We start from the raw sequence: 25,798 nt of genomic DNA, 5'->3' as shown, positions 1-25,798 counted from the left end.
TGGCACGTGAGTGTATTTAGCTTAGATTTTTCTAGAAAATGCCCTGAAACTAAGATAAAGGCGATTATATATAGCTCAAATTCATCAGGGATTATTTATGTTTCTCTTTTTAAGGGTTCTTTTGTCCAGTTCTATAAAGCTAACAATAGTCTAGTCAACACAGACATCTTAAACATACAGTCCATCTTAAACTTCATGTTATAGCTGAGCAGAAATGAAAACAGCACAGGTTATAATCATTTTATAACCGCTGGTCCTTAACTGGCGTACAGGGTGCTGGCGGGCTGGAAAGCTATTTGCAAGGTACTATAAATGACTTCCTGAAAGTCTGTGTTGTGATAAACTTTTGCATCATCTGAGGTTTCAGTTCATTTTCACATATAACTAGGGGAAATCTGTTCCAGAGATTTCCAGAAAGCTCCCCCCCACCCCACCCCCAGCCAAAGCACTGGTTCAAACAGGAAGACACTGCTGTCCTTGTAACTATCACCACAGTGGGCTTTTAAAACAACGTCTCCCATCACACAGCAACACTGCAATCTAAACTTTCCCAAAGTGTTAGCCATCCTCATCAGTGTCTGTCAGTTGCATTTTATGGGATCAACAAAATGAAGCACATCACCAAGGCAGAATCAGGAGAAGAACGTGCTAGTATTGCTTGTGCAGTTCCAACAGGCAGCAGCTCCAGGCTCCTGATGTCACAAACTAATAAAAACATCATTAAAATGTCTTTAGAGGGGGCCAGCGCTGTGGCACAGTGGGTTAATGCCTGGTCTGAAGCACTGGCGTCCCATATGAGCGCCAGTTCGAAACCCGGCTGGCTCCACTTTCGATCCAGCTCTCTGCTATGGCCTGGGAAAGCAGCAGATGGCCCAAGTCCTCTGTACCTCTGCACCATGTGGGAGACTGGGAAGAAGTTCCTGCTCCTGGCTTCAGATTGGCGCAGCTCCAGCTGTTGCGGCCAATTGGGGAATGAACCACTGGATGGAAGACTCTATCTCTCTCTCTCTCTCTCTCTCTCTCTCTCTCTCTGCCTCTCCTCTTTCTGTGTAACTCTGACTTTCAAATAAATTTTTTTTTAAATGTCTTTAGAGGACTCAGAAATCACAAACTTCAGTTTACCAAATATGGGCATACAACAGTGATAATGGAAAAGTTTCAAGGGTATTTTTTTTTAGCTGAAAAAATTCTGAAATCTCCCATACTATTGCTCTTTTGCCTGTTTTTGCCAGAGATCAGTACCATCCTCTACCAGTCGTGCAGAAGCTGTGAGGACAGACCCCCTTGACCTTGAACTCACACATACACCACATTCCTGCTGACCCTGGGAGCAGCTCTTGCCTTTCCCTTCCCACTCCATGTTCCCGCTACAGGCTCCAGACTATGTGCTCCCACTCCATGGCCCCATTCCACCCACTCCCAATCACTGTTCAATCTCGGCAGAAAAGTTGCAAAGTCTGATTTAGATCATCTTATTTGTAGATCTTCCTGTTCATTTCCCTTCTTTAAAAACTCAAAATTTTGCTGACTAAAAGTTCCTTCAGAGCACAAAGCTACTTTATTTGGACCAAGTTTGCTACATCCACAGAAAAGCTAGCTGTGGATTTTCAGCACCCTAATCCCAAGCACTTGCTCATGACAGCACAAAGTTCAGACGCGAAGGCTGGAAAAAATTGCTGGGCCCAGTTTACAGTATTTTTCTAAGTGGAACACACATACATATTAGCAGCCTCTAAGAATTTATGTGTACATTGCATGAAAAGTAAAACATTACCATGCTTCAAATTTTTTCTCAAAGAACAATTTCAAACTATTTATGTCTTAATTAGATCACTTAGTTTTTACTTATAATATACAGTACATTTTCCTTTACAGAGAATGGATCAGCAGTGTCTAAAAGCATGAAAAGTTTATAGAGTAATAGGATAGTTTCAGTTTGCCATGGTAACAAGGTTATATTTTTAAAGGGTTATGTTAGTCTGTTTATTAAAATAAGACAAACCTGGACAATCAATGTGGGCTTATGCGGGTTTTATAAAAACTGCTTATTTTTTACAAATCCAAGTCTTCCTGACATGACCACTGTATATGATCTGTTTTTCTAGCTTGAGGGAGATCTCAGATTCTCCAATGGATCTCTTTAATTCACACCTCCAAGAACTAGCAAGTGGACACTCAAGTCCGTGATAGGTCTTCCCACACCTGAGCCACACTGAGGTCCACTCCTGGCCTCAGGAGACCATGGTGGCTGGAGGGGAAGAGTGGGTGTGCACACTCAGCAGAGTGCCCACCACGCAGCAAATGCCCAGTGGCTACTACTCCAACAGCACAATTCAACAACCACATTTTGAAAACGCCGCACATTTTTATAACCAAACCTTGGACAGCCGAGATGCCTAGGTCTAGAGCTTCTGTCTTCCCAAGAGTGGCAGCAGCAAGGGCGATGGAAATGAGAGGAAGCAAGCGGGCGGCCTTTGCAGTCAGCAGGCAGCTGAGCGGCTCTCCTCCTCCTCCGCCCACAAACATGCCGAAAGGAGGGAAGAAGACCAGACTGAAGACAAAGGGGCGGAGCTAGGGCACCACTGCAAAAAGCTGGACCGGAAATGAAAGGACTTTGGCAGGGCGATCAGACAGGCTTAGCGGGATTCCGACCACACTGGAACCCACTGTGTTCAGTGCTTACCCACGTTTCAGACTGTAGGATGGAAAAGCCACAGACAGGTGTCCAAGACGTGAATCAGCTCAGGCGCCTCAGAGCTCTCTGGGGACAGACTGTGAGGCACTGGAAAAGCCCAAACTATTGTACTCCAAAACAAAGGACGACAGCACCTTCAAATTCTGAATAAATTTCCAACTTTGAGTCGGGCTGACTGTTGGAGGCTCCCCTCTGCCATGGTGGGTCATCAGCAGTAGTAGGGACAGAAATGTTCCAGGTGAGAGGTACACTTTGCTTATATTAAAGATACATTTTATGAGGTTATTTTAGGTCCAATTCATCAGACAGTTGAATTCTGTCTCTTGAACGAACAGTAATGCCTTCTAAGATGTTTGCAGAAGGTGCTGTGTTGTCGCTCTGATGGTGCCTCTTGTTAGTTTCTTCACATTCCTGATTCTACAAGGATGACCTTCTCAGCGAAGCTGTATTCTGCAGGACACTCTCAATGAATGAAGTGACAGGCTGGTGATCCAAGATTTCAAAATGGAGATTACAGCCACTCAAATAGACTTACTTGTTGAAACACATTTCTAATGACATAAATCAAATATATTCATTCTAGGTCAAAATATAAACTGAAGAAGAGTTTTCTCTAAATTTATAAATGGATTCATAAAATTCAGAAATAACACACATAAGAAAAACTGTGAGGAAGAAAAATGGATTTATTTGGAAAACTTGACAATTATATCAAAAACATGCTACAAATTTAAAAATCACAAGACAACAGAATCCCAAATTTCCAGTCACTGTCATAATCTTAAGTACACATTTTACATCATGAATTTGACATCCCAAGACATGAGAAAAAGCCACATATAAGAGAAACTCTACACCATAATATGTTTTAGATAAATATGCTCATTTTTAAAATAAGACATTAACATTCAAGTTATGGAATAAAAACCTGCTGCACCCACAGGCAGCATCTGCACTGAGGACTGTGGCCCACTGTGCCCTCACGCCTGGGACTCTGCTCTTCCCATCTGCAGGTCTGGCTCCTTGGCAGGCATTTTTGGTCCATTTCAATATGGAGCTCTCGAACTGTTGCTTTAGTTCTTTGTATGGAGGAGCACGAAGCAGCCTTCAAGACTGCATGCTGCACCATGCCGGGGCCATACACAATCTCTTTCATGAGTGAGAACAAAGTCAGAGCAAGGGCCCAGTGAAATGAAGAGGCTCTTCTAGGATCAGGACTCCCTGACACATGGCCAGGCCAGTCTTGATGCTCCTAGAAAGTTCTGGAAGATGCTAGGGGTGTGCAGTCTTCTCAGGGGAAGGACCCACAGCTTTCTGCAAATCTTCTAAAGGAGTTTGCCTACAGCTTCCCAAATACAGAAAGCCATTCTGGGCTCAGGCTCATTCTGTGTGTCCCTGTGGACTTAATGCACCTCTACCCAGGAGGATCCTGGGTAAACAGATTCAGACTTCTGAATTCTCAGTGGTTTAGTGACTCAGGAAGGCACATATTTCCTACGACTCACAGACTAAAATGCTTTTATAGTATAATCGAGGCCAACATAAAATTCAAAAACAAATTTGAGGTTTTATTTAGAAGTTTCTAGGAAGTAACCAACAAGCACCGACTACATGCAGGCCCTCAAATCTCTACTATGTTCAGAATTCTGTATTATTTTCTAAGTTATACAACAGGGACAAGAGATGTTTATACCATTTTTTCCTGATATTTAAGATACTTATTTTGAATTCATTGAACTCTGAGCCACATACTCATTTAGACCGTATCAGAACCAAATAAAACCCACTGTGAGGAAACATATCAGTATTTCCAAAGACCACTGACTTCCCTTGAAATGCTGCCCCCGCTAAGTGAGAGCAGCCACCAGCCCGTCAACATGCCTGCTGTGCGCGGCCCCCACACCGACCGCCCAGGAGGGCAGCCCACTTCCCTAGTGCGCTGGAGTTGGCTCTGTAACAGCCCACCCTCCACCTCCGCCCTGCTTTTCACTCTGAGGTTCTTAAGTTTTCACCTCTCTTGGGTCTCTTTCATTTATACTCACAGGTTTCAGAATCTAAGAAGGTCTTTTAAATATTCATTCCAGTAGGAACCAAGATTTTTCCTGTCTGGCTAATTCCTTCTGGGTATATCAAATGCCTGCATCCAGGCAATATTGTGGCTAGAATCGGCTGAGAAAACACCTCTATTGACAGAAGTATCACAGAAAGGGAGTTTTTCAAAAGCCAGTTGTAATGGAAATTTAGATTAAAATTTTATTTTATTTCTAAAAATCTATCTAACGCTTTCATTGCACCTTCTATTAAATAACTATCAGCTGATTCCTCTAAAAACAAAGAAAAGCAAAAGTGGGGGTGGGATGAGGAGTGGGGATGATGTAGCAGCCTGGTCGTGTTCTACAAGTGTAATACAGATGTCAGGAACATTGCTGTTCACTAACTTCAGGAACACTGCACAAACCTTCAACTTAAAACGTGAACTAAATTAATACATAAACATTCTTCTGAGGCCATGCAACCTCTACAAATTTTTCATTCTCATCTGCACCCTTTGATCCTTTTTAAGTTGTTCTGAATGTGGTCTTAAAAACCAATCTTAGGCTGGCGCTGCGGCTCACTAGGCTAATCCTCCGCCTTGCAGCGCCAGCACACCGGGTTCTAGTCCCGGTCGGGGCGCCGGATTCTGTCCCGGTTGCCCCTCTTCCAGGCCAGCTCTCTGCTGTGGCCAGGGAGTGCAGTGGAGGATGGCCCAGGTGCTTGGGCCCTGCACCCCATGGGAGACCAGGATAAGCACCTGGCTCCTGCCTTTGGATCAGCGCGGTGCACCAGCCGCGGCGGCCATTGGAGAGTGAACCAATGGCAAAAGGAAGACCTTTTTCTCTGTCTCTCTCTCTCACTGTCCACTCTGTCTGTCAAAAAAAAAAAAAAAAAAAAGACCACACACAATCTTAGGGCAGGTATGGTGAGAATAACTATATTCTTAAAGTTGTACTTATGAAATTTGTATTCCTTAGAAAATAAGTTAAAAAATAAAAATTAAAAAAAAATCTTGGGGGCCAACACTGTGGCATAGTAGGCTAAATCTCCACCTGTGGCACCAGCATCCCATATTGGTGCCAGTTCTAGTCCCGGCTCCTCCTCCTCCGATCCAGCTCTCTGCTATGGCCTGGGAAAGCAGTGGAAGATGGCCCAAGTGCTTGGGCCTCTGCACCCAAGTGGGAGACCTGGAAGTAGCTGCTGGTTCCTGGCTTCAGATCAGACCAGCTCTGGTCAGTGTGGCCATTTGGGGAGTGAACCAGTGGATAGAAGACCTTTTTCCCCGTCTTTCCTTCTGTTCATAACTCTACCTCTCAAATAAATTAAAAAAAAAAATCAATCTTACGTAAACAGCTCTGGTTAAAGTGCTGGGAGGTACACTTGACCACCAAAATAACTATTTGCCCCAGAATGTTCCTCAAATCTGAATGCCAGCAGGGCAGGCAACAGAAAAAGACAACCAATACTGCACTACGGTCACTCAAGGACTATCTGATTCTTCTATCAAATGCAAGTTCTCCAACCATTCCTATAGTCAAGAACACCCAGTCCATATTCTGCTTCTACATGAAAGCAGCCCACAGCTTCAAACAGTATGCTCAGTTACACAGTATACTGTCATAGTTTTCCTTTTTAAAAGGAAAAATAACCCCTCCTGGAGATTAAAGGTTTCCCTTGTCTTCTTCATTCACCCTGCCTATCTTCTGGCCATTTGACTTCCCCGTAATTCATTCACCCAATAGTAGGGAGACATGGAGGAGGTGAAACTAAGCAGCTCTTTTTCCTCCTCATTAGCACTTCTGTCCTACATAATAATGCCTAATTTTGAAATTGGCAGCATTTTGCCACAAGTATATTTGGATTTAATTTGGGTAGAATTTGCATATTCTAATTTAGACTGTTCCAAGACCATTTTCCAGGCTGGAATTTTGTAATTACAACCTTTATGATTGTCACTTAATTCTTTTCTCCCGCTTCCTGCAAATTACCTCTGAACTAAGTAACCTATACTGCAAGGTAGAAAGAAAAGCAGCTGACCAAACAGGCATGGGAGGAATCAACAAAACTGCCTAGGAAAATATAAGGTCCAAGAACCCGAAAATCCTAAAAAGATAACGATCTCCACAGTACGACACTGACAGCTGACAATTGAAGAATGTATGCCAACTCGGAAGTACAAAATTATAATATCTGCTCTTTTATGTACTTTTATTAAATCTGTTGATTCACCTAGTAAGTCATTATGTACACAAAAATATAATTTCCAGGGTTCCTAAATATTCCAATATATTCAATTTAGGGATCCAAGATTCTGAACATGCCATCACCAAAAAAAATTGCAAACCTAAAAAACAAAAAGGAAAAAAATTAAACAATGTCAAAGAAAAAGACTTTCTTAGAAAAGGTCAATATTTACTTTTATAATTTTCAAAACATTTTCTCACCTTATAAACTCTTAAAAATATTAATAAAGTTTAGCTTAAAAACAAGACAGTTTACATATAGCAAAATACATATTAAACCACACTCATACACACTTAATTCACTAGTATTTACTGGGACAAAATTTCTTCACATTTGTAATTTGAGGCTTTAAAGTAATATTACTTCTGCCTTTTTTGTTTCAAGTTATCATACAGATATTCAGAGGCATAAAAGAAATTATAGATCTCATTGTTGTACAATTCACATCTTTATAAACTACTCTCTGGAAAAAAATTGATAGTGGCTGAAATTGTTGTCTTTCTATTACATTAACTTTTAGCACAAAAAGTAAGATATTCTTCAAAGTTCTTCCAGCCTCCAAAAGACCTAAGATAGGTATGCTTTCTGGAGGCAGAGGAGGAATCAGTAAAACCATCAGAATTTCCAAAAATAAAAATATCAGTGATTGTTTCTCATCAAAACATGAATAGAAAGAAAGTGAATTATGTGAACAATTCTTCTACCACTGGCTTATGTACTTATTCTATAGAAGACTAAGAGTTCAGGGTTGACATTCCCAGAAGGGTAAGAGCACACACCAGGAGAGAACTCTCTGCACACCGCAGAACTGTGGAACTAGGCTGATGCCCACTCTGAGACTACAGACATGAAGTCACTGCGCTCCCAGCCTCCTGGCGGGACCCATGGCAGGTGTGTGAGTAGCTTGTTCTTACTGTGTGCGAGCAATGCTTTTATCATTACATATAGTGACATATATGAAGAAATCAGACATGGTTTCTAAATTTTAAGTCACTCTTGAAACCTGAGATTGAGGGATAAGAAAATACTGCCCATGAAGAAATGGAATTAACAGAACTACGCTGACAACTAAGCCTCCAAAACATGAAAACAGGACCTTTTTTTTAGAAAGAAATTCCAATGTTTTCAGGTTTTTGGAATTAGGTTTTTGGAATTTCTACTCTTGATTGCCCTCCAGACCAGGATGAATTTCAATTTTCTCAGCATCACATCAATTAAACAAATGCACAATTTAGGTTAAATATAAGTAAATGTGTGATACTATTCTTGCTATTATTTGTTACATGCTGTGAATGAAATGAAATAGCATAAAGAACTTATTTGAAATAATGGCTCAGCAGAAAATCTGAATTTGAATAAAAAACTTTGTTAGGATTCTCTTCCTAGGGGAATCAAATGGCCTTATAAGCACTGTTACAGCAATATATTTAACAGGACACAGTCCACATTAATAAAGTCAATAATTAGGAGAAGACTTCTCCCCTCAAATTTTACTGTAATCACAAGAGCTAATTCTATTACTTCAGCTATATAATATATTTTGAACATACAATAATTAGAGCGGGACTAACACAAATAGCATTCTCAATGGGCAATTTATATTTTTAAAAGTAAAATACACCAACACACACACATACATAAAACATCCGAATTTCCATAGAAAAAAGATGTTGTGGCTAGAATCCTTATTTTCTAGTATGAAAAACTTAAGTCTGAGTTCCCTTTAAGAGCAAGCCCCACTGGTTTTCAAAGAAAACAGTGCTTCAAGCTGCAAACTCCTAATGGTTCAGGGTCCGTCTGTTGTCTTTTGTTTTTTTTTTTTTTTTCCATAAAAATAAATCTTTCGTTGCTAGTTAAGTAGCTCACTAAAGCTCACTTTTCAAAAATTAAAAAACAACTCTGAACAGTTGATTAACATGTAGACTCACGATGTTAATCACGATGTTAATCCTTTTGTTAAGTACTTGAACCAGTTAAGCTAACAGGTCTTTTAATATTTTGTTCACAACTGTAAAGATTTAAAAATCTTCAAAAGGGAGAATCCGGGTAGGACAGACAGGGAGAAAGCATGCAGGCCCCTCTCGCTCGGGTTCTGCCATTACCATTGCGTCTGAAGTGGTTTCAGGAGGAGGCGATCACACACCTTCTAGTCAGAAATCAGATGACCTCAAAACCACCTCATGTCAGGCTGAGGCCTCCTGCCCTTGGCTTAGCGCTAAAAATAAAAATACATGTGAATGAACAAACGAGCATGGAATGAAACCTCTAACATGACACTCAAATAAACAATTAGAAGGCATTCTAGCACAGAAAAGTGAAAACGCACACATTTCTACATAGAGAGGCACAGTCCTACTGTGGATGGAAGGGTGCCCTTCTTGTCCTGTTAGCTACTGAGGACACAAATAACGACAATCGATTCCAAGCTGGCTCTATGTTATTCACTTCCTGAGATTATAAAACATTTACTTTTTAGTTTAATATAACAATATTAATGAAGTTAGCACCTTGGGTTTTGATAGACATACCAGGGCAAGAAGGGACCGTGGCACGCTGAAGCACTGACGATGACCTGGCCCTCACCACTGAGGAAGGCTCGCAGGGGTTTCCTGGGACCCTCTTCGCGGCCTCCCACCCACGGCACCCCCTCAGCTCCACAGCTGAGCAGCGGACACTGGGGTGGGGGTTGAGGGAGGGTGGTGGCAGCTTCTTGGCTCAGCCTGTGGTGGGTGGGAGCTTCCCAGAGCTTACAGAAGAATACCAAGGTCTGGGCTAGTTTGGGTTGGGCAGGAAGGCCTGTAGTTCTGTCCTGTTGTGGGGGTCATAATAACCCAAAAGATGTTTTCTGGGGTCCTGAGAGGGTGGTTCAGTAACACTGCTTTGGACATTAAGGTTCCCATTCAGAGAGCTGTCAGCAATCCAAGTCCCAACCCCATACGGATGGCTCTGCTGTAGAATCCAGAAGCTTGGACCCAGTGCTGAGGTGGTGGAAGGAGGAGGTGGGACTCAAACCCAGACACTCTGCTTGGGAGTGGAACTCCCTTAATGGAGTCAGTTGATCTTTCAGTGGAGCTGATTTGCAGCCAAAGTGGGCAGAGGAACCACAAGCTAAGGGTAGCATCCTTCCAGGCAATGCTTAAACAGCTTCGTGTGCCTTGTTCAAGTCCCTGCTTAGTTCTCTGTTCCAGCTTCCTGCTCATGCTGCCCCACCACCCGCTCCCCAGGCAGGAGGTCATGGCCCCTACCACCCACCTGGGGTCCAAGATTTCCCTCCCACCTCATGGCTTTGGGCCTTTGGAGGCTGTACCAGCAGATAGGCTGAGGGTCTCTCTCGAAGTAAATTTAAACACACACACACACACACACACACACACACACAAAACAATGGCCTGGCCCTAAGAAATATATTTTTGGGTATTCAGAATTCCCGGCACCAACAGCAATGATAGTAGTACATCAAAATTAACCTATTTCTCCAATCAAAGCAAAGTGCTGACTCATTCAACAAAGATTGCTTCCAGAGCCAGATGTCAAATGCTTAGCACAACAGGTTCCAACCTCCTCAGCAAGCCCAGGGGTCTGTTTCCTAATTCGGGTCCTCAGTCTGGGCTATGATGCTATGGAGACAGAAAGTGAGGATTCCTATGTTTCCGCAAGAGATAGGAGGTCGGTATATTTTAAGTGACAACAGAATGAGATTCTAGGGCTTATGAAAAGCAAAATGCACTAAGGATCCTGAATCTTGACGTGGTAACTGACCCGTGGTCATCATGTGCCTCTTCAGTGTGAAGCTTGTTTCCATAACCCTGCGCTGATCCTGAAAGGCAGTTCTCCTGCATGTGGAGAAAGCTGGTAGTTCTGATCCCAAACCTAATGCCCCAGACTGTTGTGAAAGGTTAAATCAGCCGAACACCTTCAAAACTCACTTAAGAGTCCCTCCATTTAACTGAAACCATAATTTAAAATTCAGAAATTTTGCTGCCACTCAAAGAATCGGCCCTAACTGTAGTGAACTGAAGACAAATATAATTTTATACCATTCATGCACACTAATTAAAGGTATTTTATAAATTATCAAGCAGAATCTACATATTAATATTACTGTGACATGTTTTGCATTTCTCTACTGGTTCTGTGTATACCAATGAAATTCTTTAATTTTGGGGAAATAGGATACATCACCCTAAACCATCAAAATAGATGCATCTGATTCAATCAAAGCCCTATGTTTATCTGAAAGCAACGTAAACATATTTCTGAGTTAGATTATCTTTTATAACTTCTCAAGGAGCCCAACGAATTTAGTATCCAGACCACAGTTAAGAGTTACATGGTCTGACTTTGAAGTCCATAGGTCTCAGTATCATGCTTTCAAATAATACATTGCAACTTACAAAGAAATATAGGGGAAAAAAGACTTGTGTGGAGTCACATCTAAGTTTAAATCAATAAGCTCTGGAAGTTCTTTCCCACTGATGTTCACAGACTAATTCCAAAGGCTTATCTTCTGATAGAGTCACGTCTGAATTATGGAAAACTGCATGCTGATCTTATCTGCAAGCAGCCAATCCTTCCCTGCCAAGGCAAGAGTCCTGCTCTTTTCAGCATGTTATACACTTCAGAAAAAACCATAACTAATTAATAGATAAGCTTTAAACATTCACTTATCTATAGACCCCAAATCTGTCCTGCATCAACAGAGGGAGTCTATCTTTCGCCCACACCTCTTCTCAACTCTTACTGGCTACCACTCATTGGCAAAAACTAAAAGTAGCTAAGAGGCGCACTCACTGGCCTCTGCAGAACTCAGATCTTGCCTTCAAGTTTTTACCCTCATCCATGTGACATTCACAGCTGCAATGCCCTCACCCCTGCACCTCTATTTTGCTTCAACTGCTCCATGTTTCATTATACGAGCTACAGTCCACCATCACAAATACTGTGACAAGGGTACAGCTTGCACTACTCCCACTCCAATCATGGCCTCTGGGGATAATGTAATGAGATTTTAACACTCAGAAGACATGCTCTGGTTTACTAATTTTATTCCCAGTCATTAATTATACTGATCATAAAACTTAAAAATCCATCTGTCACTTCAGAAATGCTACATAGAAGTCTCCCATTTAACAGGATCAATGAATTCTAGTGAGTTAGGTATAGATTTCAACAAACGACAGAATCAAAGACTGATAGGAACAATTCCTACTTACGAATGTCCAATGTCAAAAAGATTCTCATAATAAATTATCTCTTTGGTTTGGACTGGATCTTCTATACAGAAAGGAGTTAAACCTGGCAACACACTAGATGTGAGCCTGTCATCTGAACAGTGTATTTCTTAGAAGTCAACTTGGTGCCCCCAGCGCTTGCAGGCATTTGGGATGTGCACCAGCAGATGGGGGCTCGGGCTCACTCGCTCTCTGCCTCACAAATAAATAATGAAATTAAAAGCTTTCTATAAAAGAAAAAAATATCATAAATGAATGCCTGAGAGTCATAAAAATATTTGTGGACAAAATGGGTAAAAATGTTTAAGATATATTTTATTTATTCATTTTTTAAAGTTTATTTATTTATTTGAAAGTCAGAGTTACACAGAGAAAGGGAGAGACAGAGTGGGGGGGGGGGGGTCTTCCATCTACTGGTTCACTTCCCATATGGCCATAACGGCAGGGGCAGGGGCAGGGGCAGGGGCAGGAGGAAGCCAGAAGCCAGGAGCTTCATCCAGGTCTCCCGTGTGGGTGCAGGGGCCCAAACAACCTGGGCCATCTTCTACTGCTTCCCAGGCCATTAGCAGGGAGCTGGATCGGAAGTGGAGCAGCCAGAACAAGAATCAGTGCCCATATAGGATGCCAGCACAGCAGGCAAAGGCTTTACCTGCTGCTCCTAAGACACATTTTACAGCACAGGAAGGACTATAAATACAGAAGCCAAAAAAGGACACAATTGATTTAAAAACAAAAAGAAAGAAAAGAAAGAAGAGGAAAAATGCCAAACAAAATAAAACACCACTTACAAACAATAAATTGAGGGAAATATTTGTAACAAATATTATGGGTATAGATACACACACACACACACACTCACACATATTATGGATAGAGTCATTACAAATTGTTATGAAAAATATAACCCAATGAAAAATGGTTAACAGTTGCCTACAATTCACTGAGGAAAAAAACTGGTTATCATATGAAAATATCTTCAAATCCATTCAAAAGAATTTCACACCAAAATGAGATGCTGGCAGTCTGATGAGGGTTCTGAAGAGTCTGGGGGAGACGGCGCTCAAACTGCGCCCCTGGGAGAAGTAGGAACTGGTACTTTCTGAAACACAATGCTCATCTACCACAGTTTCAAAAATCCACATCCTTCAGATTTCTTTTCACATGTAAATACGAAAGTCCGTACAGGAAGGTATTTACAGCTACTGTTAGCACACAGAAAGGAAAGGAAGAAATCCAGAAAACAATCTTAGCATCTGTCAAGAATGTTAATTGTTACAACGGTTACCTCTCACGTAGCTGTGGAAAGTGCTGGCGATCCATTATCAAGTGCATACATGATGCTGCTGCCCTGGCACGTGCTGCCTGTCATTTCCAACATGGCTAGAGGAACACCAGAGACGCACACAAAAGGGAGGCGGGATTTCAGCAGGGCAACAAAAAGGCTGCTCAAGAAACTTAAAACACGAGAATGGGGGCAAGGACCTTGTACTTACATCTTCTATTTCTAGAGTATAATGTTGCTACCAGGAAAAATTTTACCAAAAGGTTTTTCAAAGATGCTTTACTATTTCAGCATTTCAAAATTCTGTGGGTTGCGTTCCTCAAAGCAGAAAGAGACAGAAAAACCTAAGTCCCGTCTGCCAGGAGCCACCTTGTGAACGTGGGAATTCATGTGGCCACAGCCACAGAGGAGCTCGCTATCACGCGTGGCGGCCACTGGGGACGTGGCCTGGGCCCTGTGCTGCTCTCACCTGGCCACTGCCTGCTTCTCCCAGCGCTTGTCCATCTCTGCTCCTCCTCTCACTCCTGACTCCTACGACCAGGCGCATGTCCCAAGCTCTGGAAGCTACTCCTGTGTGTGCTACAGTGTGTGCCAGGGAAGTCAGTATCAACTGTTTTGCAAATCTTTTGCCCTGGAGAAGCCGCCAATCCAGTAAAATTGAGCTGTTACCACAGAACTCGTCCATGATCTTAAGACTCCAGACCCAGCTCCTTCAAAAGTATGTTCTTGGTGCCGGCACTGTGGTGTAGTGGGTGAAGCTGCCGCCTGCTGTGCCAGCATCCCATACAGCTGCCGGGCCGCCGGTCGAGTCCCTCTGCTGTGGCTCTCTGCTGTGGCCTGGGAAAGCAGTAAAAGATGGCCCAAGTCCTTGGGCCCCTGCACCCACGTGGGAGACCTGGAAGAAGCTGCTGGCTCCTGGTTTCAGATCAGCACAGCTCTGACTATTGTGCGGAGTGAATCAGAGGATGCAAGACATATCTATTTCTCTCCCACCCCCACTGCCTTTCTGTAACTCTGCCTTTCAAATAAATAAATAAATCTTTTTTTAAAAAAAGTATGATCTTGCCATTTTATGTGACACCCAGCATTACAGACAGAGTAGATGCACTGTATAGGCTTCCAAAAGCATCACTAAAGAAAATCAGTCTTTCAGGTAGGAAGCAAAGCAACAAACATGCTAGGAAATAATTATCTGTCCATTTACTTTACAGTTTTCATATTCGTTCCACATCTACAGCAAACAGTGGCACAGCTAACCCTCTGCGCAGGACGACGGCAGGTCTCAGCACCCTGGCCCAGCCCGACTCGCACGCACACATCTCCCCGACCCCCAAACGCGACAGGCCAGTCTAACAGTCGCAATGCATCATTCCTGACTCTGTGCCAGGGAGTGAAACCAGGGCCGCCAACTGGGTAAGGCTCCAGACATGTCCCTCAGCAGTTTCTCTGGCTATCATGCCACCACAACTCAAAGTGCTGCGGTATCAGCAGCAGACTGCTGGACACCGTGTGATTTTACTTCAGCCCTCACTACACTCTGCTGGTGGCTGACTGTGATTTCCAAACCCCTGTCTCCCCTTGTGCCTCCTCTTCTCCCTTCTCTCCTTCTTGCACTCTTTCTCTGTCCCCATCTCCTGTACAACCTCATTTTACCTCCCTCACTTTTAGCTTCAGCTTCTCCTTCAACAGCTCCTTGGCTTTTGTCTCCAAACACATTCAGGTTTCTTGACCCTGAGACCAATCAATCCATGATCCATTTCCCTCAACACAACACTGCCTTGAGCTAATGCCTTTCTTCCTGTTTCTCTTTACTGCTCCCATTTGCGGACCACATTTGTTCACACATCCAAAAACTGTTTACTGCAAACTAACTAGGTGCTGGGACCTGGGGTAGAGGCCTAGAGGCCCACCCTCAGCAAGCCTCTGGTTCCACTGCATAAACAAGCGGGCACACTTGGGGGTTCACAATGTTCCTGGCTGTGAAGGAAAAAAATACCTGGGGCAATGAGAGTAGGAGCCAGAACTCTTGATTTTCACCAGGCAGCCCTTCTGCAGGGTGTAGCTCATGTGTGCTTGCACAGCAGCCCCAGTGAGCTCCCTTGCAGGATGTGACATCTAAGCAGAGAGGTAACAGCAGACCAGGAATTAGCCAGGAAAGGAACCGGAGCAGCAGCATTCCAGGTAGAGGGAGCTGGACAGAGAAAGTCCTCAGCCAGGCACAAACCAGACAAGTGGTCTCAGCACAACACAGGTTTGGAGCCATACCCTAAGTGTGGTGGGGACTGCAGTTACAGACTGCCCCTCCTTGTTCTTTGAGCGTGGCTTCTACTCCTACCAGCCTCTGAAAGGCCAGCTGAGCATTCCACATACGCACTTCTCACCTGACTATCCAGCCTCCTAAATGATGTCTATCCCTAACTTGAAAGAATGAGCCGTCGTTTTCATATCCCCCATCTTTTTTTAAATTTATTTATTTGAGAAATAGAGTTACAGAGAGAGAGAGAGCAGACAGAGAAAGGTCTTCTATCCACTGGTTCTCTCCACAAATGACCACAACGGCTGGGGCTGGGCTGATCCAAAGTCAGGAGCCTCTTCAGGGTCTCCCATATGAGTGTAGGAACCCAAGCACTTGGGCCATCCTCCACTGCTTCCCCAGGCCACTAGCAGAGAGCTGGATGGGAAGAAGAGCAGCCGGAACACCAACTGGCACCCATTTGGGATGCTGGCGCCACAGGCAGAGGTGTAGCCTACTACACCACAGCGCCGGCTCCTGTCCGCCACTTCTCTAGGTATTTTAGTTTTACATTTTGTATAAAGTAGGTGTTTAAAACTTGCACAATGGACAAGTCAGTCTCAAAACAAACAGATTAATGAAAACAACAATGCAAGAATGCTAGTTTCCTTATTTTCTCAAGCAATGATGAAATGTTTAGGAACTCAAGAAACTTTTTGAAACAAATGCCCTATACAGACTTCACTAGCCTATGAGCACAGCATCAGGAGTACGTCATAGCTGGGTATATGGTAGTACTGCAGTTCTCCCACGATATGATCATAAAATTAGACAATTCACACTCAAGTCAAATATCCACTTAACTGAAAAATTACTATTCTATTGCAAAGAATACAAGCCAGTGACACCCCTGCAGTAACTAGCCATTATGTTCTGCAAGTTACCATACAAACATCTGCCTCCATACACAGGCTATTTTGATTTTCATGGACTATGCTATTCCTTCCATTGATGCTAAAAGTTGATGGCTACTACCATTTACAGATTTTAGCAGGCAATTACCAGAGTTATGTTCTATCAAATGAAAATAAGAACCAAGTATTTAAACTATGCTGGTAGGTGGGGCAAAATGTCAAGTTTGTTAGTTCCAACAAGTATGTGATCTGTCTACAATCCATTAGAACTGCTGCTGCACATTTAGAAAGAAATGTGAGATTTGTTTATGTTAGAAACATGCAAACACTTCAGACACTTGACTATACAATTGGCCTTCCGTATCCACTGGATCCACACTGCTGGATTCAACCATCTGCAGATAGAAAACTGTATACTGAGCTTATAGACTTTTTTCCAGTCATTATTCCCTAATACTGTCTAATACATAACTGTTCACAATGAGTTGGCCCCAGAGCTGACAGAGTTACTGATTATCTCAAGCAACTATCTGAGCACAAGGGGAAAACTTCCTTCTAGCAGTGTTCTGGTTTGCCATTTTTAAAAAACTGGGCTCCGGGGGCCAGTGCTGTGGCATAACGGATAAAGCAGCCACCTGAAGCGCCAGCATCCTATATGGGTGTGGGTTCAAGTCCTGGCTGCTCCACTTTTGATCCAGCTCTCTGCTATGGCCTGGGAAAGCAGTAGAAGATGGCCCATGTCCTTGGGCCCCTGCACCCATGTGGGAAGACCTGGAAGAAGCTCTTGGCCCCTGGCTTCAGATCGGCGCAGCTCCGGCCATTGTGGCCAACTGGGGAGTGAACCAGCGGATGAAGATCCCTCTCTTTCTCTGCCTCTCCTCTCTGTAACTCTTTCAAATAAATAAATACATATTAAAAAAAAAAAAAAACCCACTGGGCTCCAGCATTCTTAAATGTAGCAACTATTATCCTCCCCTTACAAAACCAGAAAAGCTCTCCCCACACCTGTTTACCAGCGTGAACACACGTCCACACATCCGCAGCGCCTTCACTATGTTCCAACTGCCCCTTCCTAAGAGCGTCTGAACTTGTGTTGTCTCTTCCGGGACTGCTCTCCCTTCACCAGTCATGCAGCCCGCTGCCCAGCTCGGAAAGGCGTCAGCTAAAATGCTAGCTCTTCACACACTATCTACTCACCCCACCCCAGCCAGCCCCGTCAGAATCCTGCTGGGGCTTTCTCCCTAGCACAATGTGCTAGTAACATACTCCACTTCTGCTCATTTTTTTCTCCCTCCCACTCGAACAATTCTAACCGCCTTTATATATGAAACCATATTCTAGAGACTAATCATTCAAGAAACCAAAAACCCTCAGTGCTACTCCGTGATCTAGCTGAAACTCCCTCATTGCACAACAGCAAAGCAGGACATGATACAGGGACTTTCTAGCCCGCACTGGGACAGACTTGAGTCCATCAGTAACTCAGTCAGCTCCAGGGCCAACTCTGTGTGAACAGTTACACTTCAATTAAATGCAGAATGTTACTGACCCAAAATAGGTGTGTGTAATTTCTGAAGAATAGAACTCATTGGCAGAAACTGAAGAAACTTATTACAGAGGCTCCTCAACAGAATGGGAAAAAAAGTCTGTGAAGCTCAAGAAAGAACTGCAATTGATTGGCAAACTGATCAAGCTACTGAAAAAAACAAATGCTGTGACTATGAGAACACTTCAGGTTGTGAACAAAGACTAAAAGGAAGAAGATGAAGTTTAAAATATGGCAGGGGACGGGGCAGCACTGGAAGCTCACAAGGAGAAGCTGGAAACAAACACAAGAGAAAAAGCAGGCGATGAATAAAAGCTCATTGACAAAATGGCTACATAATTTCCTGGACCAGGTGTATAATGAAAATACAGGGTGCTTTAAAAAAATTATTACATGCAATTCAACAAGGCAATGAGAACACTAAACCAAGTGGCCCTATGAGCTACTGCGGCAAGTAGCAGGAGGAGGGGTAAGGCAGCGGCAATCACCCACCTCCTAGGTACAGGAGACCTCACAGACGTCACAGGCACCCAAGCTACAAATTACAGGAGGCCAAACTAGGCCTTCAGACATTCGCGGGTTGTTGTTTAAGTAAAGGGGAGGGAGGACAACATAATAAAATGTACAGACATACTCAACTCTATGGTTGAGTATAACATCAATTACCATAGAACAAATGGAGGCTTACTAGGCAGGAAACAGGCAGAAGTGACAAATTCTGTTGCAGGGTAATAATGAAGATGATCTGGAATCTATCACTACCCAGGGAAGATCAATATGGCTTCCTGAGAGCAAGATGACAAGAACTATACATCACGTCTGAAACAGCTAACATCAAGAGGGACAGGGAAATGCCAAATACAAATGTGCCTCTATTAACTAAACGCTCAGGGTTAGCCATGGTTTTATAAAGATCGTCAGGTTAAGGAGATGGCAAAAGTTGAAGCTGGACTACAAAAAGTTTCACTAACAGAAGGGATCCCGGTCAGGATAGGGGGAGGGGGAGGGCGGTGCTGGCACTGTGGCTTAGCAGGTAAAGCTATGACTTGCAGCACTGCTATTCCATACAAGCGCCAGTTTGAGTCAGGGCTGCTCCACTTCCCACCTAGCTCTCTACTAATGTGCCTGGGAAAGCAGTGGAAGATGGCTCAGGTCCTTGGGCCCCTGCCCCCACATGGGAGACCTGGAAGAAGCTCCTGGCTCCTGACTTCGGCCTGCCTGGCCCTGGCTCTTGCAGCCATTTGTGGAGTGAATCAGCAAATGGAAGACCTCTCTCTATCTCTCCCTTTCTAATTCTGCAATTCAAATTAAAAAAAAGAGAGAGGGGAGAGAGAGAGAGAGAGCGAGCGAGCGAGCGAGCGAGCAGGTTTTGGGAAAGTTAAAGAAAGAGAAGCCTAAAACCGGAAGGAACCTCACAAAACTACCAGCCAGGTCACCATTCCAGAAGACAAATAGGTCTACTCTGAGTCCATCTTCCAGCTTCTGAAATGTGTGGTAGCCTTCAAGAGAAGACTATCATCTTTAAACTACCAATGTTAATTTATTTTCCTTATAGTTTAAGCCAAATTAACGTTATGAGAAAACAAAGACCCAGGAAGCTTCAATCAAGTTCGAAAGAATGTTTAAAATGACTTGAACAGCCCTTATCTTGACTGAGGAACTTCTTTTTCTCTTAATGGAGAATGGGAATGGGAAAGCGCGGGGGTGGGGGGGGGTGGAGGTGGGAGGGCAGGTATGAGGGGAAGAATCACTATATTCCTCAAGCTGTACTTCAAAATTTGTACTCCTTAAATAAATGGTTTCTTGGGGGGATGGAGAAGGATCCTTAAACACTATGTGGCTAGTCCTCCCCTCGTCTACGCCATGCATATTTAGGTCATGTTGGAAATTAAAACCTGGGGCCAGCACTGTGGCATAGTAGATAAAGCTGCTGTCTGCAATGCCGGCATCCCTGTGTGGGTGTCAATTCAAGTCCTGGCTGCTCCACTTCTCTTTTTTTTTTTTTTTTTTTTTTTAAGATTTATTGATTTATTTGAAAGTCAGAGTTACAAAGAGGGAAAAGGAGAAGCAGAGAAAGAGAGGTCTTCATCTGCTGGTTCACTCCCCAACTGGCCGCAATGGCCGCAGCTGTGCTGATCCAAAACCAGGAGCCAGGAGTTTCTTCTGGGTTTCCCACGTGGGTGCAGGGACCCAAGGACTTGGGCCATCTTCTACTGCTTTCCCAGGCCGTGGCGGAGGTGGATCGGACGTGGAGCAGCCAGGTCTCTAACTGGTGCCCATATGGGATGCTGGCACTGCAGGCAATGGCTTTAACTGCTACGCCACAGCGCCGGCCCCCAGGTCTACTTCTGATCCAGCTCTCTGCTATGGCATGGGAAAACAGTGAAAGACGGCCAAAGTCTTTGGGCCCTTGCACACACATGAGAGACCTGGAAGAAGCTCCTGGCTCCTGGCTTCGGATCCGTGTGGCTCCAGCCATTGTGGCCATTTAGGGAGTGGACCAGCAGATGAAAGACTTCTCTCTCTCTCTCTCTAATTCTGCCTTTCAAATAAATAAATAAATCTTTAAAAAATTTTTAAAGAAATTAAAATCTGGAGCCAGCACCCTGGCCTGAAGCGCCAGCATCCCATATGGGCGCCAGTTCGAGACCCAACTGCTCCACTTCCAATCCAGCTCGCTGCTATGGCCTGGGAAAGCAGTAGAAGATGGTCCAAGTAATTGGGCCCCTGCACCCATGTGGCTCCTGGCTTCCGATCGGTGCAGGTCTGGCAATTGTGGCCAATTGGGGAGTGAACCAGTGAATGGAAGACCTCTCTCTCTCTATTTGCCTCTCCTCTCTCTGTGTAACTCTTTCAAATAAATGAATAAATCTTTAAAAAAAAAAAAAAGAGGGAAAAAAAAAGAAATTAAAACCTGAACTTAAACCTTTGTGCCTTACTTTTAATATAAGACAACTCAAAATTAAACACTGTGAATAATGTAATTCTGGTGTTCTTTACTGTTCACAATAGACTAATCATTTGCATTTTGTTTTTAAATTATTTAGCTTCTATCAACAGGACAGAAAATCAGCAAGGAAACAACAGAGTTAATCGCCTCTATACACCAAATGGACCTAACAGATATCTACAGAACTTTATCTGTACCCCAAGTTTATTATAGCTCAATTCACAATAGCTAAGACATGGAATCAACCAAGTGCCATCAACTGAAGATAGGATAAAGAAATTATGAGTTATACACACCATGGAATACCACATAGTGGTTAAAAAAAAAAAGAAATCCCATTGTCTGCAATAAAATGGATGAAACTGGAAAACATCATATTTAGTGAAATAAGCCTGTCCCAAAAGGACAAATACCTTATGTTCTCCCCAACCTGAGATAACTAATAGAGCACCTAAAAGGTAATCTATAGAAGTGATAGCAATACTTCAAGATGCGATGACTTTGAATACCCCTTGTCTCACCCATTGAGGAACAGGTTTTTTTTTATACAATTTGTTGACCTCTTTACTTAGTATAGAATTAATCGTATGTGTATAAAGTTAATGGAAAATAGCCAGCACTGCGGCTCACTAGGCTAATCCTCTGCCTGCAGCGTCAGCACCCCGGGTTCTAGTCCCAGTTGGGGCACCGATTCTGTCCCGGTTGCTCCTCTTCCAGTCCAGCTCTCTGCTGTGGCCCGGGAAGGCAGTGGAGAATGGCCCAAGTGCTTGGGCCCCTGCACCCGCATGGGAGACCAGGAGGAAGCACCTGCTCCTGGCTTCGGATCGGCACAGCGCGCTGGCCGCAGCACACCGGCTGTAGTGGCCACTTGGGGGGGTGAACCAACGGAAAAAGGAAGACCTTTCTCTCTGTCTCTCTCTCGCTCACTGTCTAACTTGCCTGTCAAAAAAAAAAAAAAAGTTAATGGAAAATAGATCTTAGTAAAAAAAATAAAAATGAGAATAGGAATAGGAGAGGGAGGAGGAAGAGGTTGGGGGAGTGGGGAGGAGGAGGGTGGGAAGAATTACTGTATTCCTAGAGTTGTATTTATGAAAGCATGTTTGTATTCCTTAAGCAAAAGGCTTCTGGGAAAAAAAATAAAAGATTGAACCCAAACAAAATAAAATATTTAGCTTCTATCACCTTAAAATTCAAAAGAGAAATCAACTTGAACTACTTATTAACTCAATAAAGAATCATTATCAACTTACAAACTCAAATAGCACAAAAACATTTACATTACTATTTTTCCAACGTATTATTATTTCATTCTGTCCCTAAAACCTAAGACTGGAATAACTGGTCTATATTCCAAAAGGAAGAACTATGCTCAAAAGACTACTACAATAAGACACACATTCCTGGCATCTACTCAAATATACTTTCTTCTTTCCCTAGATCGGTGCATCTTATCAATAAAAGAAGACTTTAACATCATGACACAATTATTTCTTCCTGCTTTCTGGAAATAAAGACCCAATCCAATAGACAACAAAGTCAGAAAAAAGAAAACCGTCTACTTAGAAAAATGAGAAACTGTTCCACACCTACCCCTCAAAGAAAGCAGAGATCCTTGGTGAGCTGCAGAGGCCCAAAATGGAGAAGCTAAGTGCATTCAGCCCTTTCTCAGCCTCAGCAAGGGATTGCTACATTATTCTGATTTTAGAATCATGAAGCTGGAATCTTCCAGTTAGAAAGATCTAAGGTCATGTAGTCCAAACTTCCCCTCATGCAGGAATCCCAAATCATCAAGTGGTTATTCAACTTTTGCTTAGTATTTCTAAGGACAAAAAGACTGTGTCCTTGGGAGATAATATTTTCCATTTCAGAGCAACTCTGCTGGAAATAATCCTGGCACTATATAATTTAGGACAAATCAATGATTTCACAACACATTAATTACTCCACGTATAGACCAACTCATTTTTTTAATCACTCAATAAGAAGTCTCAATAGCCATCTCCAAGGTTTATTATTTCAGTTGTTCAACAAGTTCAAGGGCCCAAGTTCTTCTGTTCTGTCATCAGCACATAGGATTAACGATTTTCAAGATGGCTCCTTTATTATAGGTGTCACATGCAGACATGACAACATTCAGTGGAAGATTATTTCTCCCCCTTTCAATATTTTTATCAGGGAGGAATATCTGTGTCTTCAGACTCCTAGCACATGTCTTACTGCCACAGCTACATCTGGCCAATCACTGACAAAGAAATTGAGTCCATCCTGATTGGCTGAGGTCAATCATGATTTGTTCTCCAGAGAGGATAGATTACAAAATCAAGGCTCCATCATGAGGCAGGAAGGCAGGGGAAGAGAGCAGTGATGCATAGGTGATCCAATGTTTGCTCAAAGCATTCTCTCCATATAGATGTGCCACACAGGAAGCTAAATTATAGTCAAATGTGTGTTTTATGGTGAGCAATGAAATCAAATAAGTTATCAAATATATATTTAACAACATCAGTGTAAATTAGTCTCATGTATCATTCTCTACAACTAGGTTATATTCTAAGTACGACAAAGTACTAGACAGGCTACTCTGGTGGGTACTTGGATAAACATCATTAAAATCTGCTTCAAATTATGTAACTAACCAACTCCCTTCCCAACAGTCCCATTTCTTAATGAGATGTAATACATTCTACCATGCTAGGGTCAAGTTCAGCTGGCCTGCCAGTTATTCTCTAGAGTCATATTAGTTGAGCTCAAGGCTAGGTTTTATAGACTACTTTCTTTTCTAATTATGTGATCTTCAACAACATCAGTTTCACTATTGCTGCTGTAACAAATCACCACAAACTTCTTAGTGGCTTGAAATTAGAAACTGGGGCAGGTGTTTGGCACAGCAGTTAAAATGCCACTTGGGATGCTTGCCTACCATATCAGAGTGCCTGTGTTGAGTTCCAGCTCCACTTCTGATCCAGTTTCCTACTAACGCACACCCTGGGAAGGTAGCAAATGATGGCTCAAATACTTCAGCCCCTGCCATTCACATGGGAGTTCTGGGGTTTCAGGCTTCGGCCTGGCAGTGTCAGCCATGTGAGGAGTGAACCAGCAGATGAAAACCTCTCTGTTTCTCTGTCTCTGCCATTCTAGCTTTCAAACAAAATGAAAATAAATATTTTTTAAAGATTTTATTTATTTATATGTTTAAGAGGCAGAGTTACAGAGAGGTACAGACAGAAAGAGGTCTTTCATCCATGGGTTCACTCCCCAAATGGCTGCAATGGCTAGAGCTGGGCAGATATGAAGCTAGGAGCCAGGAGCTTCTTCCAGGTCTCACATAGGTACAGGGGCCCAAGGGCTTGGGCCATCTTCCACTACCCTCCCAGATCATAAACAGAAAGCTGGACCAGAAGAGGATCAGCTTGGACTTGAACCAGCACCCACATGGGATGCTGACACTAAAGGTGGCGGCTTAACTACTGTCCCACAGCATCAGCCCTAATAATCTTTTTCTTTTTTTTTTTAAGTAACACAAACTATTCTAAGTTCTGGGGATCAGAAGTCCAGACAAGTTTCACTAAATATGCCCTAAGGGCTGAATTCCTTCTGGAGGCTCTGGGGGAAGAGCCTCTATTTTATATTCAATCTCTGTTTTATAAACATCTTCATCTATTTGATACATAGCAAGAGACAAGGAAAAGGATATCTGAGGTACAAAGCTGAGTGTTCATTTGAACTTAGTTCCAGAACCTATAAATATGTTACTTTGCATTGCGGAAGAGACTTTGCAGAAGTGATTAGGATCTGAAAATGCAGTGGTTAGTTTGGATTGCCTGGAAGGGCCTATTGTAAGCACATGGAGCCTTGTAAGTGAAAGAAGGTAGCAGCACTGTCAGAGTTAGAGATGTATGAGGATGTTCCACTGCTAGCTTTGAACATAGAAGAAAGGGCCATGAGCTGGTCCAAGTATGTGGTCCCTAAAGTCTGGTCTTAAAGGACTAAAATTAATTCCCAAAGCCAGAGAAAAATAACCTTATTCAACACATGCACTTCTAGAAAGATAAGCAGGTCTTCTTCATTTCTAGAGTTCTAGAATTAGACAGAACTTAGCATTACAAGAAAACTACTGGGGTGAGTTTATTTGACTTTATTTATCAATTTGGTAGTTGTCAAACTGCTCTCAGTTTACAGTAATTTTTTTTTTCTTTTCTTTTTTTGACAGGCAGAGTGGACAGTGAGAGAGAGAGAGAGACAGAGAGAAAGGTCTTCCTTTTCCATTGCTTCACCCGCCAATGGCCACTGCGGCCAGCACACCGCACTGATCCGAACAAAATGATACACACTTAATAGTTAGAATGCAGTTCCTCTTTGCTTCCTGGTTAAGATCCAAGCTTAAGGCTTTGCGTTTTCTAAGACACAAGTGTCTTACAGGCATCTCCATCAAAAACAAGGGAGCAGGAGGGGCGGGGGGTGGGGAGGAGGGTCTCTAAAAGGGAACTCAAGTTTCTTTTCTTCTCTCCTCCCAGTGCCCCCCCCATCCACCCTCCTTGGATTAATCAAGATCAAGGGCATAAATCATGGGTTCATTCAAAGTCTGAACCCAAGGGCTGTGGTCTCCAGACTCCCTTAGGATAAGTGACTGGGGGCTACCCACCATGGCTATGACGGGGCCTTCTCATAC

At 43.1% G+C, this 25,798-nt stretch overlaps 1 protein-coding gene and 1 long non-coding RNA gene across 5 annotated transcripts in view; both read right to left on the bottom strand.

Annotated features, from left to right (window-relative positions):
* Positions 1–25,798, bottom strand: part of XKR6 (XK related 6) — a 330,416-nt gene that overhangs the window by 228,292 nt on the left and 76,326 nt on the right. The window lies entirely within an intron of this gene.
* LOC127490254 (uncharacterized) overlaps positions 3,362–25,798 on the bottom strand; it is a 96,994-nt gene continuing 74,557 nt past the window's right edge. Inside the window, exons 2-3 of one of the 3 annotated variants that reach the window (XR_007918096.3) lie at positions 9,076–9,188; positions 3,362–7,073 (exon numbers count right to left, since the gene is read on the bottom strand). This is a non-coding gene — a long non-coding RNA (uncharacterized LOC127490254). The remainder of the gene's footprint in view (positions 7,074–9,075; positions 9,189–25,798) is intronic. The other 2 variants (XR_016229899.1, XR_016229898.1) reach the window with 2 other exon arrangements.

The sequence above is a fragment of the Oryctolagus cuniculus genome, chromosome 2, assembly GCF_051225735.1.
Source record: "Oryctolagus cuniculus isolate XC-2025 breed Fujian yellow rabbit chromosome 2, ASM5122573v1, whole genome shotgun sequence".
In the NCBI taxonomy this organism is placed as follows: domain Eukaryota; kingdom Metazoa; phylum Chordata; class Mammalia; order Lagomorpha; family Leporidae; genus Oryctolagus; species Oryctolagus cuniculus.
This window is presented reverse-complemented; position numbering and strand designations above follow the sequence as displayed.